Genomic DNA, 18829 nt, shown 5'->3' on the forward strand with positions numbered 1-18829 from the left:
AGCTCTGCCGAAGGTGGGGACAGACAGGACTGCTTGTGTTTGTGGGAATTCCTTTGAGTAAGTGACAAGGGAGAGTTCTGCGAGTCCGCGGTCTTCCACTCTACCCTCTGGACTGAGGCTGGCATTGTGACACGCTTTGGATGACAGAAAGCGGAGGGACGGATGATACATGAGGCCCAAACCTAGCCCCAGGATGCATTGCAGGTGTGTGTTCCTGTGTGGGCTGGAGTCTGGGTTAGTGGGCACAGGCTCTTGTCCCCCAATGGTCCCGGCCACTGGCCAGCTAACCCTGAGATGCACACAGAGGTAAAGCAGAGCCTAAGGAGCCCATCCTAATTTCAACCACGGAACGGTAAGTTCTGGAGTGGTTTCATAAGCACAATTATTAAGAAAGAAGGTATTGACCTTGGAGGTATTGACAGGCCAATAAAAAGGACCAGGGGTTTGAAAGGACTAACAGAAAGTAGGGGCTGGGGAGTCAGGTTGAGACACAGGAGAAATGGGCAGAGGTGACAGACTAGGGGAAAAGAAAGTTCTGGGAAAGTCCTACTATTTTCATTTCTATAGGGGCATTCATTTATGTTGAAATCAGAAAACTCAGTTTCTTGTTCTTCTATATATTGCATAACGAATTTTAGTCATCTTCACACCAACTCCCTTCCTCTCCCACTGGCACCCTTCAAAAAAGTTTCCTTTCCCATGTCTTTTCATGTCTTCTTCTTGTGAATTTAGAGTAACTTGTTGGAGTGTGGGAGGAAGCCACTGAGTGGAGCAAGGGCCACTTACCTGTGGCTACACCACTGAAGAAAGTGATACACACACCCCCAACACACATATACAAGCTTTGATTGCTGTAATCCTTTGGGGAAGGGTGTGGCCTCACGCGTCCCTACTTTATCCATGATGAAGAGTTGATGGCCCCAATCTTGTACAGACCTTATGTAGACAACCATGGCTGCAGCGACACGTTCATGAGTGCAATTAAAAAAAAAATACCTCCATAAGATCAGGCTGCAGGTCAGCCTGTAGGCCTTTTCCTAATTAGTGATTAATGGGAGGGGGGAGTCCAGTTCATTGTGGTTGGTACCACCCTTGGCTGGTGATTCTAAGCTCTTTAAGAATACTAGATGAGCAAGCCAAAAGAAACAAACCAGTAAGCAGCACCCCTTCAAGGCCTGTGCATCAGCTCCTGCCTCTAGGTTCCTGCCATGTTTGAGTTCCTGTCCTGGCTTCCTTTGGAACTGTGGAATTGTAAGTCAAAGAAACCCTTTCCCCTCCAACTTGCTTTTGGTCATGGTGTTTTTGCACAGCAATAGGAACCCCAAGTAAGACAGAAGGCTGAGAACAGCACTTTATAGGTATGAACATGAGTACCTGGAAAGCAGCCAGAAAACATGATGGCTCACAGTAACAGGAGACTCCCTACTGGAGTCTAGGACTTTCCCAGTCGAGGGCTCCTGACCAGGTTTATAAAACCAGCATACAAAACCAGAAAACCAGGACAGCTACGAGCTCTTCTCTATTCACTGCCCAGATGTAACATCCTTCCCACCATGAGATGTATATTACTCTGCCTTTCAGAACACTGTGTCAGCTCCACAGAAATAAACCTGTGAGTCACTTCAGATGCACTGATGACAAAACAAAACACCATTTTAATTATGTGGTAACATACACTAGACAGCACTGTATCAAGATTGTGGCAGAGACATGGAAGATTTCTTGAATATTGATGGGGGAATTAGCCATATTTACTTTTAATGAGAAATTAAAAATTAAACAGGTATGCAATAAGAAAAAAACTACATGGCTAGAATAAACAAAGAAACTGAATTCATAACTTGAGAAACCAGTGTGTCTGGGGGAGGGGGCGGGGGAGTAGAAAGGGAAAAGAAACTAATTACAGGGATTTTCAATTCTACTTGCAAAGCAGAAAATATTTCACCATTATCACTTACCAAGGCAGTATATATCTCAATTTTCAGATTTAAATGTTCAATAAGAACTGAGACCATTAAATTGCAAGAGTATATACCAGCTATAAATTCTATTCCCAATTTGGTATGTGATACTAACCAAATTAATTCCACAAGAGAAACAGACATGATAGAGTCTTAATGGGAGTAATTAAACGCCGCACTGAAGACTGGGGTCTCTATATTATTGTAAGGGCAACAAATTCACTGAAATCATCTTACACTGTGTGGCTCCCTCTCCAAGAAACTGTTTATTGTTACATAGCTGAGAAAGATCAATGGAATGCCATTGCTGCTTTGAGACCTTTAGTAAATTTCACTTACTAGTTTTACATAGTTTAATAAATACTCTTTTTAAAAAATCTTAGGGAAAATATGATTAACAATTTATTAAAGGTCTGCTATTGCCCAGGCTGAGAGCTTTCTAAATATCCGACTTTCCAAACACTTAACTTTAGAATTTTTTAAATGGAGACATAATTCACATACCATAATAATCACATTCTTGAAGTGTACAACTAAGGGATTTTAGGATATCCATAGGTTGTGTAACCATAATCAGTCTTCCAGAACTTTATTGATGCCAAAAAGAAATGCCATACCTTTTAACAGTCCCAATACCTCTCTTCCCCTAGGTCTTACCAATGATCCACCTCATTTCTATCTATTCCCTATTCTGGACATCTCACCTAAGATTGAGATTACTCAATACAGAGCATTTGACTTCTTTTCCTTATTTGCAAAGATCACTGATATTACACCTGATGCTTGTTTGCTCATTGTACAGATGCACCACATCTTGTTTCTCTAGTCTTCGGCAGATGGGCTTGCCCACTGTTTGCAGCCTGGCCCTATGATGCATAACGCTCCCATGATCCTAGTGTGCTATTCCCTGTATGAACACACACTCCTAAGAGCAGAGTCACTGGGCCAGCCAGCAACAAACTGTTTTCCAAACTCATACACCATTGTGTACACACTCTCTCTCAGTGTAAGGCCTCCGACTTCATCATATTCTCAAGAGCCTTTGCTTTTCATTCATGCTTCTTATTCTAGCTTTCCTAGAGAGTATGAAATGGTATGCACAAACATCTCCCTAATGTAAGACTAATGACGGGGTAAAATGCTAACTTCACACTGCTGAAAACACATATGAACCGAGACGTGCTTATAGCGTAGAAGTGTGTTCAGCTCACCCCTCACCCTTGAGAAATCACTGAACAAGCTTGGATTCACCAAAAACCAAGGTGAAATCACAAAGAAAGCACCTGGCTGAACTTCAAAGACTGGCACCACAATTCCCCTGGGATATGGTATGTTGAGAGGAAGCCTGAATGCCCTTCAACAGCGTGGCACAGCTTAGACGAACACACCAGCCTGTAAACAGCGCAAAGTCCTTTCAAAAGAACACAGAGGGTGGGTGTTTCTAATTTCTGCAAACCATGCAAAATGCTATGGAAAGAGAAAATGTTCATACTGAACATAAAAATCTCTGCTTTCTTAATTGCAAGAGTCAGATTACAAAGTGATTTGTAACAAACAGTGCATTAACATACTCAAAGGACAATGAGAATGGCCAGGAAGCAACAGTGCATCTTGCCCCCCTTACCTGTCTCAATGTGCCTGCTTTCTCTAGGACAGAATAAGCTGACCTGAAGCATTCCGAGAAAGCTTCAAATACAAACTCTTTTTTCCACGTGTCACTGAAAGGTCGATGGAGAAGAGTATTTCCACCCAGCACCAAAACACAATTATTTTATTTCTCTAATAAAACATATCGGCACAATTTTATTTTTGAAAAAGTAGGAGTTTCCTTAGGTCCTAGAAGATCCGAATTATAATGTGGATATTCAAGATATTTCTGAAAATTGAAGAAGTATAAGATGCATTATTAGTGAAAGACAAGAATTTTTTTAAACTGACTCCTTACAGACAAAATCAGGTCTGTTTTCAAATAAATGCATGTATTTCAAAACGCTATATTAAAAGTTTTATAAAATGGCATACAAATTATGCTTTCCAGACTTAATGTTTAAATATTAAATATAATAGCAGATGGTATGGCTACACATCATTACACCATGTTCAATTTACCAGAAAGCATCATCTACCTAAGGTGACTAGTAACTAGGGAGTCCTCAGGGAGACGGCGTGGAAGCTTCATCAGACGCCATAATCGTCTGGTGACAAGCTGCACACAAACAACCATTTTTCCTAGCCCTCTAAGACCTGTTAAGTGGCTTCCTGAACTGTACTAATGTCAAAATCAAAGGGAATCAGAAGAGGGCTCTGTTTTCTTACTTCCCATTTAAGGGAGAAATATAAAGAGATGAAGACAATTAAAATGAATAAAAAGGGACTTCATGAATAAAACATGAATATGGGAATCAAATTATATTAAGAAGGTAATGGGAGTCTCGTCTTCATGAATACCATGACACTCTCAATAATTACATTCCAGTATCATCTACTCGTGGAAAGGCCCACAGCTTGGATTCTGCTCCAGAGAAAGTAGGGATTAAGAACACTTCTTTTCAAGTCTGCAGAGTCCTTTGGGACAATGGTTCTCCTGATTCAGAGCCTTTGTTATTCCAGCCACTCAGTTTGGAATGCCAGCTTGGAGTCTGCCTGATTATCACCAGCTGCCTCTTCCGGTTGTAAGTGAGAAGATCTAGCTTTTAAGACACGTGTCTCCTCCTCTATCTTTGCTCATTCACCATCCTCACAAATACAAAAACTCCTCGCCCCTTAACAGATGAAGTCCGACTGTCTTTTATAATAGTTTGCCTTAATACCGATCACATGGAAGGCGCACACTGGTAAAACACCTTGGAGGAGTGAGGACTCAATACCTCAGACAAGTGAGAGACCCTTAATAGCCATGTGTTAATGTGCTGACATTAACCCACAACCCACAAACGCCAGGTCTTCAGCTCAATCTCCCTAGTCTGCTTACAAAATGCCTGACTCAATTTGCTTAAAATCCAATTTCATCACAACACCTCTGCCTGTGAACCCTCAAATACCTTTCTGACCTTGCAAAAAATCATAAAGCATGTCATCGTTAACAGGATGGACTTTGGGGTCAAAAAGCCATGGTTTAAATCCTGACTTAAATGCCTTGTAGCAGTAAGATCTTGAGTAAATCCTTTTTCTTTCTTTTCTTTTCCCTTTTTCATTTTTTGTTTGTTTGTTTGTGGTTTACTGAGACAAGGCTTCTCTGTGTAGCAGCCCTGGCTATGCTGGAACCCTACTTGTAGGCCAGGCTGGCCTCAGACATCAGAGATTCGCCTGTCTCTGCCTCAAAAGTACAGGGATTAAAGGTATGTACCACCACACGTGCTCTTGAGTAAACTCTTAACTTATGCCTGAAGCCCTCACCTTTGAATCTGGCCCTAAATAACAAGACTTCCCTTCTAGAACTGACGGATGACTAACAATTCCTGAAACATAAGAACTCTAGGTACCCGCTGGTAACACATCGTTATCATCATCATCATTGACCCTAGGCTCAGCCTCGGAACTAAAGTCTTCTGATAATCTATACACTTTTCAATGATGACTGATAGTTACACATTTAGTTTAATAGTGGACACATGTAACTTGTTTAGTTTCACTTCGTTCTTAAAATCTTATGAAGGCATTCTTTGTTTTATATACTAGCTGGTCTGCCCAGCACTCACACAGAAAATTGCCTGTGTTGGTGCACCCTCCTCCCCACTCCAGCAGTTATCCCAGAAATAGCCCAGTGGTGCTTCTCTGCCCAAGACGCCTAAGGGTGGTGAAATGCCTGGCCTCAACTTTCTCTGTCCAAGGTGCTTAATACACGAGGCCATCTCTGCAGATGGACAGTCACTTGGGCTCGCTCATCTCCATGGACAGTCAGGTGAAGTCTCTTCCCACCAGAGGGCACAGAAGTCATGTATGGACATGATACAGCTTACAGCGCATGTTCCCAATTCCAAACCCAAAAGCCTGACTCAGTGAATGCCTTTCCAGCAGTCCTGATGCAAAACTGAAACACAAATTCTATTTTCATTATACAGATAAGAACGACCAAAGGGACAATACCCATAAACTGGACCATTAGGAATCACACCCAGCTATTGGGCAGACTTTGCTGGGCAGGAGTCAAGGCCCTCGGCTGCTTGTGTCTCTCAGTAGCAACACTGACTGCCACTGTTGATGCATTAGGGAGGTCCCAGCGACCCACCTGCACATCACTCATGAAAGCCAAGATCCCAACCTGCACTGTACAGCAGGTAACAGAAGCCTCAGATGAAATAAAAATCTGTTGGCGCTGTGATGGCAGAGTAGACGGGGAAATGGTTCAATGTCTGGCTATACAGCCCCAGGATCTTCTGACTTAAGTCATAAAATGAGAAACTCTTATTACAGGCATCGGTGTATGCCTGTCATCCCAGCACTTGGGAGGCAGAGGCAGGTGGATCTCTCTGCATTTGAGGCCAGCCTGGTCTACAGAATGAGTTCTAGGACAGCCAGGGCTACACAGTGAAAACAAACATAACAAGCAAACAAAAGGTCTGACTCCTATTTCTTTCCATATGAACGCTTGCTTCTTGGAGGAAATAAATAAAGCCTGAAGCAACTCCTTAACGGCACTGAAAGAAACCATTTTGTTTAATCCTGGAGCAACATTTATTTACAACATATACCATGACATTTAATTCCAACTTAATGAGATCTGTGAACATTCAGTCCTCAGAGTTTCAGAAGCCAGAAAGCAGTGGTCAGAGCAGCAGACTGATGTCATTGTGATGGGAACCTTAGACATGGGAAGAACCAGGCCAGGGGGATCGCTTGGGCTTTTTCATAAGGCATGGCTCCCACTCAAGCCTCACACCCATGTGACCTGATCACTTTCCACATGATCGACCCCCAATTACTACAGATGGGGTTTTCTGGAGTCAGGAGGAGTTTTGGAGCCCACTGATATGCAAGCAGCCTTACCTGTGTAAACATGGAATTGCTGAAGCAAAGGGGAGCTGGTAGCTATGAAAAGCGTTTAAACATGGAATGACTGTTTCAAATTAACTGGTCCTCTATTTAGAGCTTTAAAGTCCATAAAGTCTGAGACAATAAACACAATCAGGGGTAGAGACTTGATGATGAGGGGGTTTCTGTTTCATGTCACAAAACCATGACACAGTGTTAACACTGAGTGGGAATGTTAGTGGAAGGTGAGGTCAACTGCACACAACCGAGAAGAGGGCAGAGCAGAAAGGTTTTAAACTCCTCCCAAAGCTATGGAGAAAGTGTCTTGGACAAAGGAAGGAAGGGAGGGAGAGAGGGAGGGAGGGACGGAGGGAGGGAGGGAGGGAGGGACGGAGGGAGGGAGGGAGGATAAATTCTGAACTCTGTCCTGATCTATCCACTAAAGAGGGAGAAACAAAGCCTAAATAAATAAAAATAAAAGAGGAAAACAAGCTGCCCCCACTCCCAAATCAAAACCCAAACTTTCCTACTCTACTGATGACGAGAAGTCGGGAGTAAAAGCTACATGAACTGCACTGGCATCCGTGAGAGCAGAACAATCCAGAAAGGACCTGGAGACACAGTAGCAACCAAACAGTATATAAACCTGTTAAATTATGTTACACAGGGGAGGAAAATGAAGATTCAAAATTACATTGTTCAAAGGAATAGGGACATTAGCCAAAACCAAAAGAAAAGGCTTTGACATTGGTGAGCAGCATCCTCCCCCGCCCCATAGGATTAACCCTTTCAACTTGACAGGACTAGACACACCCAGGAGGCTAGCTTTGGGACATGCTAAGGAGGAATTGTCTTGATTAGGCTAACTGAGGTGGGAAGACCCACCTTACATGTGAGCAGCACCATTGCATGGGCTGGGATCCCAGGCTAAATACAAAAGAAAGTTGAACACTATAATCACCTGTCTGCTTGCTGGCAGCTGATGCAATATGACCAGCTGCCTCAAGCTCTGGTCACTACACCTTCTCTGCCATGGTAAGCCCTGGAAGTGTGAGCCAAATACCCTTCCTTCCTTTAGTGGCTCTCCTCCAGTGTTTCGCCAAAGCAATGAGAGGAGTCACACACAATGTAACATGGACTTTGAAAGCAACGAGTCAATAATATGACAGGTCACCCACCACAGTACCCCCATGCTCAGTCACACACCACAGTCCCCCCATGCTCGGTCACACACCACAGTACCCCCATGCTCAGTCACACACCACAGTGTCCCCAAGCTCAGTCACACACCACAGTCCCCCCATGCTCGGTCACACACCACAGTACCCCCATGCTCAGTCACACACCACAGTGCCCCCACGCTCGGTCACACACCACAGTGTCCCCAAGCTCAGTCACACACCACAGTCCCCCCACGCTCGGTCACACACCACAGTACCCCCAGGCTCGGTCACACACCACAGTACCCCCACACTCGGTCACACAGCCACAGTGCCCCCACGCTCGGTCACACACCACAGTGCCCCCATGCTCGGTCACACACCACAGTGCCCCCACGCTCGGTCACACACACCACAGTGTCCCCACGCTCAGTCACACACCACAGTGCCCCCATGCTCACCATACAGTACCCCCACGCTCGGTCACACACCACAGTACCCCCACTCTGTTTGTACCAGCTGGCCTACATCTGCTCAGTTCAGTTCAGCCCTCACCTCTGTGGTTCTGGAATGATCTATTTCTTGAGCTGAAACATCAGGCTGCTTTGCAGCCCAGAGTCCTGAAAATCTGAGTCTAGCATCTATTGTTTTAAATGATTGTAAAAGAAATATACAGCTCTACTCTGCTATCTAGTTATTCTAAAAATACACATCAAAAATAAGGAGGACCACTGGCCAACACATGCAAAGCTAGTTAATCCTCGGTTAGGCGTTCTCTTCCAAAGTAAGACTGACCTGGCCAACAATGAAGGAGAGCCTATCAATCAGTATTCATGTTGTGAACAAGCCAGGATTTAGCTCAAATAACTTACTTAAATGTCACTTCATTAAATGAGACCACGGTCCAGTTTGCAAATAAGCTGTTAGTTGTAACTCTCACAGGTCCCTGGCTTGGTTCCCGCTCAAGGGACCATCTTTGTACAGGTATACAGTAACACCCAGCCTATGTGTTCCTCTGCAAAATCTCAACAGAGCCAGAGGCAGGTTACATTCACCTGATAAGTGGGTGTCTTTCTCCTGCTGAGAGGTCAGCCATCTGGGTTTAGTGGTGCCCTTGACCAAGCTTGTGTCTTGTGTCTTCTAATCCATATGCTTTTCAGCAAGGTGCCAAGAATATACAAACTTACCAATGTAGAGTATGCTAATTCAAAGTCAACTCAGAAAACCTAAGGCTGCTTCCTTGTTTGAGTCAAGCTTTGATGGGAAAAACAAGTAGGTAAAAGTAGAAAAGGGGTTTTAAAGGTAGATCAGCCAGTGAACTTATACTATCAACCCTGAGAACATGGGTATCCAGGAAAGAATGTAGAAAGAGCAAACAGTCTCTTGGCTTCTGCTAAAGTGTGTCTTTTGAAATAAGCAAATGTGTTCAACTCACCCAATACTTAGAGAACCATCTGAATAAATATCCACATAGGATGCCTGCAGACAACTGCCCCAGCTGAGGCCAACGGCACAGAGTGGACACGCTCCTCAGCACCCACCGCTGCCTCATTCACTTCTAGATCCCATCTTCTCATCACTGGATGGTAGGTTACATGCTGCACCACCTTCGGAAGCAAGGCCCAAGGCTTTCTGAACAGAGAGCACCACACTTTCTGCCACACTCACACGACTTACGTTTAGTGCACGTAAAACATGCTGCCATTGAATATGGTTGCCATCCTGTTCTCTTGACAGTATCTGTCTCCAGGCTCCTTAGTCCTTGGAGTGATTGGGCATAGCATCATGATTTTTAGGACAGCTATGTCCTCATCTATCAGGGCTGACAGTACAGTTAGCATGGGGGAGAGTGGGGTGGCTATGCCTGGGAACAGCTGTTAGATGGTCATGTCCAGCCTATGATTCTTACATTCCCATCTTTAACAGAACTCACCAAAGGTTCCCATCACCCAATGATTCTTAAGTACTCTTGGCTTACTTTGCCGAATTACAATATGGAAAAAACTCTCCATGTATCAAGTGTGCTCCTATGTCCCTCCATCAAAAGCTGTCTTAGGTTCCTCCACACAGACTTTAAAACACAGAGACCTTTCATTTTGGTGATTGTTTACTGGACCATGTATCCCAAATGTGCCCAGGTTTCATGCCTGGATTACAGTTCTTCAAGGACACAGGCGTTTGTTTGGTCGAATGCTTTTAGTGGGGGGATATTAGTATAATGCCCAGTTTGGGACTATACGCTAGGCCAGCAATTTCAACAGAGAAGTAATGAAAGAATGAAAACAAGACCCTGGGATCAGATGCTCTGACCATGCGCGCAGGCCAATGAACAAACTGCATTTACATTCACTGTGCACATTTCCCTTCCCAGACAGCACACAAGGTCAAAGTGCTAACCGTCAGTTACAATATGCTTCTAAACTCTTGGTCAATTACCTGCTTAATAACAAAAGACAGGGCTATGACATCATTACACTTATAATTAATTTACACAGATCAGCTTCCTGTTAATCAAATACATCTTTAAAAGCATTTAATTATTTTTTTCACCTAGAAAGCAACATTCAGCTTTGTTTGATGAAAAGCAATCTTGCTGAATTCCACATGAAAGGCTGTCAGGCTTCTGGGAGACATGAAGGACAAAAGGCTTCCCGGGGCGTACTGCTACCCTATTGGGCGGCTGGCACAGGCAAGGAAACGGGCACAATGATGGATAAGCAACACCTTTAACAGTTTCAAAACATAAAAGTTGTCAGGGAGTGGGGGCGTCAACCGCGTGGCTTGGGGAAAAGGAACATACCAACCCTTTCTGACAAAATTATATCCAAGGTGAGCACTATTAATGCCCATAGTATAGGGCGGCGTGGGTAAGGGCTAGCTACACAATACACTGACCAATTGGCCTTCAGAAAAGTGTCAGTCTTTCCCCAGGATGAGACAGGCTCATTTGACTTTATAAGGACCAACTGAGATTTCTGAACACATCCATAAAACCATAAATTGCGAAGTGATAGTGGTTTGTGCGCACAAATGAATTAAAATAGATCTGAAGAAGAAAAGTTGGAAATACTTCTGTTTTTATAAGATGGTGACTAACACTTTCTAGGAATTCTATCCCCCATATTTAAGATGTATTATGCGACTGGATTACACACATACCTTTTAACAGTACAGTATATGAAAGAATTCTAAAAGAAGGATTATCATTATTTTCTATTATTGTGCATGTGCATGAAGGCATTGGGCATGTGCCACAGTACATTAGCGGACAACTTTATGGAATTGGTTTTCACTCCTCCTACCTGCACATGGCCCCTCGGATTGAACTCAGGTCATCAAGCTTACATGGCAAACACCGTTATCCACTGGGCCATCTCAAAGGCCCCATAAATTACTCTTAATTAAAATAAACTATATACTCAAATCTCAAGCCACTTTTTGTCAAGATTATCTGACACTGTGGGAATTTAATGACCCTTTATTGATGGTGAGTAAAAGAAAAAAAAATCTCAAGATGTCAGCTGACAAAATTTTTCTTTTCCCCTTTTAAAAGTGCTTTTGGCTCAACACTAGTGATCAGACTATATTTACACATAAAAAGTGACTGAAAAATTGAAGCAACTAGATTTTGCATATAATCCTCAATTTTGCTCCACAGCTCTAGGTGACTTGAGGCCAACTCCACTTCTGCCCCGTCAACATTCCTGATTTTCAGTATCAATCATAAGCCAGTTCCTCCTCGCTCAGACCAGAAGTTTTCGTGTAATGAGAGCTCATTAAAGTTTCCCAATTGACAGCCCTGCAGCCAGAGGTTTGAAACCAGGGTGCACGTGGGGACCACAGAGCGAGTATGCCATGAACACACCCTTCAAGAGGATTTAAGGACTTCCAATCTCATCTTTGCTCTACATCAGATTTCTTTGTCTATCCCGAGTCAGTGAGAAAGCGCTGCCTGCCACTGCCACCCCTCATTTCATCCGTGCATGAACGGTTTCTGAATAATTTATGGAACTGAATCCACTCTGCGCAAAAACTAGTCAAGTGGGAAAAGCAGTTACACTTCAAAGACTGGGTGCGTTCCCACAAAGTACACGGGACATCTGCAAATGACTTGGTGATTGGGACAGGTTGGGGATTTCTGCCTAGCTAGCATGAATACTTCATTCTTCCTCTGACAAGAATCCATAGCCCACTCCGTTTGTGATCTTGGGAGAAAAGAGGGACTCTCAATCAAGGGTAAGAGTAAGCTACCTGGAGTAACAGCTTCGTGCTGGTACTGGTAGACTAGCTGATGGTGTTGGGACTAGGGCAGCTGTCACTTGAAGGACGTGGCCACAACTACACAAACCCAAAGAGCTCTCCTTAGCACTAGTCTTTACTGAGGTACAGCCGTCACGATTTTCTGTTCAATCTGGGCTCATCCACATAGTTTCCAGTCAGTCTTGTCTTTAATTAAATTGCTTGGATCACATCAGATAGGGTTGCTTCTTCTGTGTGCAATCCAAGACATCTATCACAAAACCACATATTAACAAAAGTGTTCACAAGCAGGTGTGAGTTTATTTCGAGCACTGCCATCTCCTTTAGACTAACAAAGGCTCTAGCCCATAAGAGATGCAGAACATGGAGGTCACACAGGCTTCTCCCAAAAGTCCACTAAGGGAGCACAGGTCCAAGGAGGTGAGCAAGAGCAACTTCTCCAGGAAGCCCTCGTCAATGCGCATGCTCGGTTGAGCACTAGACCAGGACTGCCGTCTCGAAAGGAAAATCAGAGGGTCTCAGTTGTGTCACCCCGTTATACCAAACTGGTGTTTTTAAAAGAATGAATGAATTAAAAGTAATTATACTGCATTTCTGTGCCTCTGCTCTTCATGGAAATTAAGTCCAGAGTACACAAATGAAGTGCCACTGGATAAAAAGGTCTCTCTAAAACTTCAGGCAAACATCTGCACTCATCTACTACAAAAGAAAAGAAACAGGCTGGAGAGGTGCCTCAGAGGTTAAGAGCACTGGTTGCTCTTCCAAGAGGTCCTGAGTTCCATGCCCAGCAAACAACTGGGGGGCTCATAACCAGCTATAATGAGATCTGGTGCCCTCTTCTGGTGTGCAGACAGACATGCAGTCAAAACACTGTATACATAGTACATAAATCTTAAAAGGAAAAGAAAAAAAGAAAGAAGCAAAACTAGGCAAGCATTCAATCTCTTCAGTCGCATGGCCTGCAGGAAGGGTTCTAAGCACTTCCCAGAAACTCATCCATTCAATTCTCACTTCACCCAGTGCATAAACAGACACATTTCAATAATCATGAGCCTGGAACAGGCAGGGTATGTGTCTGAAACCATATGAAGATCATGATTGGATCAGTCTATACTCCTTCTATTTAACACGCTAGTCCTCTGAGGAAGCCATAGCCTAGAAAGGCAATGCCATCAACAGCAGCAGTAGCATAGGATGAACTACTTCAAAACTGCACATACGTGTGCATGCACACAGAGGAAATAGCAAAACAAGCTTTGCGGTTTTCTATGCAATGACACTAGGAGGAGAAACATTGAAGCCATGAGGAAGAAGATGAAATGACTCCCAAAACTCCACAAAACAGTAGTAAAACCATCTCACGGATATTAAAGGACTTTTCAGGGTGGAAATTTAGAAGCCCCTTATGAATACAAAATTAGCACACCTTGCCAGGAACAGGAGGATGCTGGTAAAATGCGAAGAGACGAGGTGCCAGTATGTCGTCTTTCTAGAGTGGCTCAAATTCTGAAGCACAACTCATCCATCACCATGCACAGAATTACAAAGCTGCTGAAAGAAAGGTTTCATGGTTTTAGTGTCACCCAAAACACTTTGTACAAGGAAAAGAAAATTCAGAATTACGTATGGCTGCAACACGCACTCATTACATGTTACTTATAAATCCGAAGTCACTGTAATACATATATAAATTTCATTCATTGATATCCTAATACTGTGACTCTGGAATAAAAATATACGTCATTTAGTACCCTGAGGAAACAGCTCATGGTGTAACATCTCTGAAGTTAAAGTCAGAAGGGGTCAAATATGGTGTGTGACCTTGAATTGGACACACCACGACCTCAGCTCTGCTGAACTTCCTAGCTCTTTAGCTGCTGGATAAAGAAAATCCCTCTGACTTCCTAAAGCCACGGTGAAGACAGACGAAACAGCACACCACATAAAAGCGTGTAGTACACCACTAGAGTTCGGTTTTCATTTTCCCTTCCTGTCCATAAAGTAATGAGACTTTCTCCCCATGGAACTGGACTTTATTGCTTTGTAATTATGATGTACATGTAACAATGTCCAAGAAACTAGATGGTAAATAACACTGACATGCAAGCCTGAATGCACACGCTGTCAGCTGGCTATCATCTGGATCCCAAAGGGCTCCTGCACGCTATCTATTGCATCCCAGAAATATGACACATTTTCTTTTCCGAATACAGCCAGAATTAGCCACCAGCTTTGAAATATCACCACCATGATGCTGCAAGGAGCAGCTGGTTGATTGAAAGTGACTCCCCTCCCCCACTCTCCAGCTGTCACCAGGAAACCCCTCTCAATGTGTGAAAATAACAGTAGTACTACCACTACGAGGAACAAGCTCGCCAATGGTTAGATTTGAAATTATTTTTATGGGGAGCCATTATTAAGTAACAATTAAGTAAAACACAAACAAAACAAAACAAAAACTGCTTTACCATATGAATGACAAGCAGATACTGTCATACAACAAAAACACTGTGGCTTATAGACACAAGCAACACTATATACTTTCTTTTGACTCATTGTTTCTCTTCCCCAGTCACGTATGATATTAAATCACAGTTAAAATACAAAGCAGTTTTTAATACAGATACAGCTGTCACAGTGTAAGAGGGATTTTTAAAAAGCTGTGGGGTTTGTTGTTGTTTGTTTGTCTGCATGGAATCCTATTTCTGTAAAAATACAGACTGAAGACTGTATTTGTTCAGGTCTTTGTTGTTGTTTTTGTTACTTTGTTTTTAAATAATCACCCATGTCTCTATATGAGAACCCAGACATATGCTTGCCCTGGTGACAAATCTAGTAACATGTCTAAGGATTCTAACATCATAGTTTTAGGTATAGAGCCCTCTTGGAGCTATGTCACTGACAGTGACTCATACACAGATTCCCAGAATCCCATTCTCTAGACACATTCTGCATCAGGAGTCTGTGTCTTCCAACCCCACAGAGATCACGAGTCTTTTGACATTCAAACTTTCTATGTAAATTTCTGCTTAAGAGGCTCCAAGTTAAAACAAAATAAACAAACAAAAAATCTGAGAATCACTGTTCAGATGGAATAAAGGCTCCATAAAAGGAAATTTTTTAAAAAGCAATTTCAAACTTTTAATGACTTTTTACAATAATTTTAATGTAGTACACATATAAGTGTATAGATTATTTATTCTTATATTTGCTCCTTACCCTCATACTACAAAGTAAACAAAAGTATGGCCCACTATGAATTTTGCTAAGTATATCCCATGTTCATACATTTATAGCTATGTAAAAACATGAAGAAAATATAAGGACTTCGACTTTTTAAAAAAAAGTAGAACACACCAGTGTTCTAGGTAAAGTATATATGTTAAAAAAATATCGATTATTTCAGGGCCAATAACATTTTTATGCATTTATCTGCAGAGGTATCATTGTCTATAACATAAATATCATATGACAGAGAAATCTGTACCCAAAGAAATCACGTATAAGATAATCAAGGACATTTTGATGTTAATTAACTCTAATCTTCTGGAAATTATGAAAACAATGTCTAGAAATCACTGCTGATGAAATAACTAAAGGTTTTCTACCAAGCTGAGCTGTAACTTTCTCCCAGTGTTGGCTTTCTCTCACAATATCACGAAGCCTTGACCCTCACTTCAGCAGCTTGGCCACTTGAATGGAGCAGTGGCCAGGTGATAAAATGACCTTGTGTGGATAGGATGATTAGGAAATAAACAGGGCAGTCAGCATGAAACTGACAAACATTTCTTCCCCTTCCAACAAGAGACATTGTCTAACATGATGTAGTAACAAATAAGAGTTAACACACTGTCTCATTTAACCTAGGCGCCTCAGATGCTGCTATGACTTCCACTTTACAGGGGGAGAAATTAAAACTGGACAGATGCTAATTTGTCTGTAGGCCATAATCAATGCACGGGGGGGGGGGGGGAGGAACAGGACTCAAGCTGGGTTGGTCTGACCCAGAACCATAGCTACTCATCTTTCTCATACAGAGAGTAAGAAAACATTTGGAGCCTTTGAAAAACAATTGCTTCGTTGCTTCGTGATGGGACTTAATCATTTTGGTGGTAACGTTAACTGATACTGACAGAAACTGATATCACAAGCAGCATATGTACATGAAAACTTACTCTGTGGTACTTCAGAGTCTTGGGTACTGAGTACCAGTGCTCTCCAGGCAAAGCTGTATGTTACACAGGCCACAGTTAGTTGCTAATCCTTTTCAATACTGTAACAAAATCTAGGCTCTAGGGCAGCAGCTTCAAATTCTGAATGATTCTTTCTTCCCCTAGGTGGACGCTTGGAGAAAGGAATAATTCTTAGAAAATGCTACATGTAGCAACTTGAAGACTATCAGCAGGTTGAGAGCCTGTCTAACTAAACTGTGAGTTTTCAAATAAAAACAGACATGAGGCCTTCTTTGCTATGATGGAGCGGTATGACATATGAGGACAAAAGATAAGGCTAGAAACATCATCAGCTTTGGCTTTGGAGTGCTAGCCACTCCTCTACCTTTCTTTTCAACTCTGTTCTGGCCTTTACCAAATTCTAGGACAACCTTTGATATAACTAAGCTGAAGAAACAAGAAAACCAAAAAACTTTAAATTACCTTGTCACAATTACTATCAGTCCATTTTCTAAAATGCTACAGTGTAAATAATTAGTGCCTACTGCTGTAACTTCCTGGTGTTTTGATTTTTTTGGATAGTGCCTCATTATGTATCCCAGGCTGGCTTCCAACTTCTGATTTCTCCTGCTTCAGCCTCCGGAGCACTAGAATTACAGGTGTAAGCCACCAGAGCCAGCTAAAAAGTTGTCCTGTGTCTAAATTCTCAGAATTCAAAATGTGGCAGGATAAAAGAAATATCCTTTATGCGGCAGCCACAATATCCATGGACTCCCAACTCCTATCCATCCTACAATCTGCTTTTCCTCCACAATCTATGTGCTTTCTTCATGCAGGTCTAGTAACTTAGTAACGCCTGACTTTTGAGGAACATGCGTTAGCACTACCTACTTGTTTGCTCATGGAATGCTTTAGCACTATGACATCACAGTTAAGTGACTTCACCTTATTCAAACATCATCTGTGACTTCACAAGTAAGTACTTTTTATGGCTGGGCTGTTCGTGAAATTCAGCACCCAGAAGCACTGGAATGGACCGGAAGGCTTGCTCAAAGGGCTGTGACACTAAAATCTGTATTGTCAACAATTTCCCAGAAGACGCTGATAATGTGGCAATCCGGGACCAAAGCGGGACTATTCTGTGAGGATCACCTGCTCTCCTGGAATGAGTCAGAACACTAGACGCAGAATCAGTAACAGAAGCAGGAAGAAGGTAAAGGAGATTAGGACTTTGGAACAAAAAGTAGAGAGGTATGATAACTAGACACCCCACACAACAACAAAGTGGGTGTCACGAACCTACTGAAAGGGACTTTAAGACAGTCTGACAAATCTTAATTGTGCAACAATCAGATATTAATAGTTTTAAAAAATACTTAATGCCTTGTTTGAAACAACAGAAAAGCATACGATACGAGCTTTTTGTGTGGGCAGAACAGAGAAGAGTCCTTCAGGTGTAAGTCTGTCCCCTATAACGTGGAACAGCCTTTCAGAGGTTAGTATGAGTTTGCGTACTGAGACCGAAGCAGCGGTCCCCACAAACACCTACTACCATAAGTTCTGTGGCTGATGCAATTTCGCCTCAAACTTGCCGATATCAGAGGAACCTATCAAAAGCCCATCGGGGAAGCCCTGACCTCAGCTTTCGAGCAAGTGATCAGAGTGAGACTGGTCCGCGTGTCCCCACCACCACCACCACCACCACCAGGCCCCTGTTCCCCCTCGACCCCCATCCCCACCCACCCTGAGCCTGAGGGAAGAAGACGACCCAGACCAGCCTGTCCGGTTCTGATCTCCCACCCGGTTCCAAAGCAGCGCTTCCGCCCGGCGGACCCTAGCCCCAAGGCAGCGTTTCCGCCCGGCCCGCGCCAGCCCGGATCTCAGCCCCGGCCCCTCCATCTGAGGTCCGGGAAAGCCGTGACACAAGCCGCACAAAGCGACGCCCCAAACTCAACCGAAGAGACGCGGAAACTCACTCTCTCTAAGACCCGCCTGCGTCCTCACGTATTCCCGCGTACGCGCGTCATCACGCCCGGACTCCGAATCCTGAGGCTTCACTTCCCGCACGGACGCCGATTCCGGAAGCTCCACTTCCGGCGGCCTGGCTGTAAAGAAGCACGCTGCCCGCGCATGCTCAGTGCTGTTTACGGCCTTTCTCGGGTTCCTCTAGCTGATAAATAGGGGTCGTCCGGCTCAGCACTCAGCAACAACGTTGTCAGCGTCCTTTTACCGCCACAAATAACCAAATATCACTTACAACACCCAGAGCGCATTAGTGCGGCCTGTGACCAGCTCCCTCAAGGTG

At 43.3% G+C, this 18829-nt stretch overlaps 1 protein-coding gene across 9 annotated transcripts in view; it reads right to left on the minus strand.

Moving 5' to 3' along the window:
• Rhbdd1 (rhomboid domain containing 1) overlaps positions 1 to 18621 on the minus strand; it is a 122585-nt gene extending 103964 nt beyond the window's left edge. For 2 of the 9 annotated variants that reach the window (XM_038339776.1, XM_038339785.1), the window contains exon 1: positions 18501 to 18621. The gene's annotated coding sequence lies outside the window, so the exon portion shown is untranslated. Of the gene's footprint in view, positions 1 to 13778; positions 13904 to 16527; positions 16557 to 18267; positions 18408 to 18500 lie in introns of those variants that run through there. The other 7 variants (XM_038339779.1, XM_038339777.1, XM_038339783.1 and 4 more) reach the window with 7 other exon arrangements.
• Between the last annotated feature and the right edge of the window lie 208 nt (positions 18622 to 18829).

Source organism: Arvicola amphibius, chromosome 8 (assembly GCF_903992535.2).
Source record: "Arvicola amphibius chromosome 8, mArvAmp1.2, whole genome shotgun sequence".
Classification (NCBI taxonomy): Eukaryota; Metazoa; Chordata; class Mammalia; order Rodentia; family Cricetidae; genus Arvicola; species Arvicola amphibius.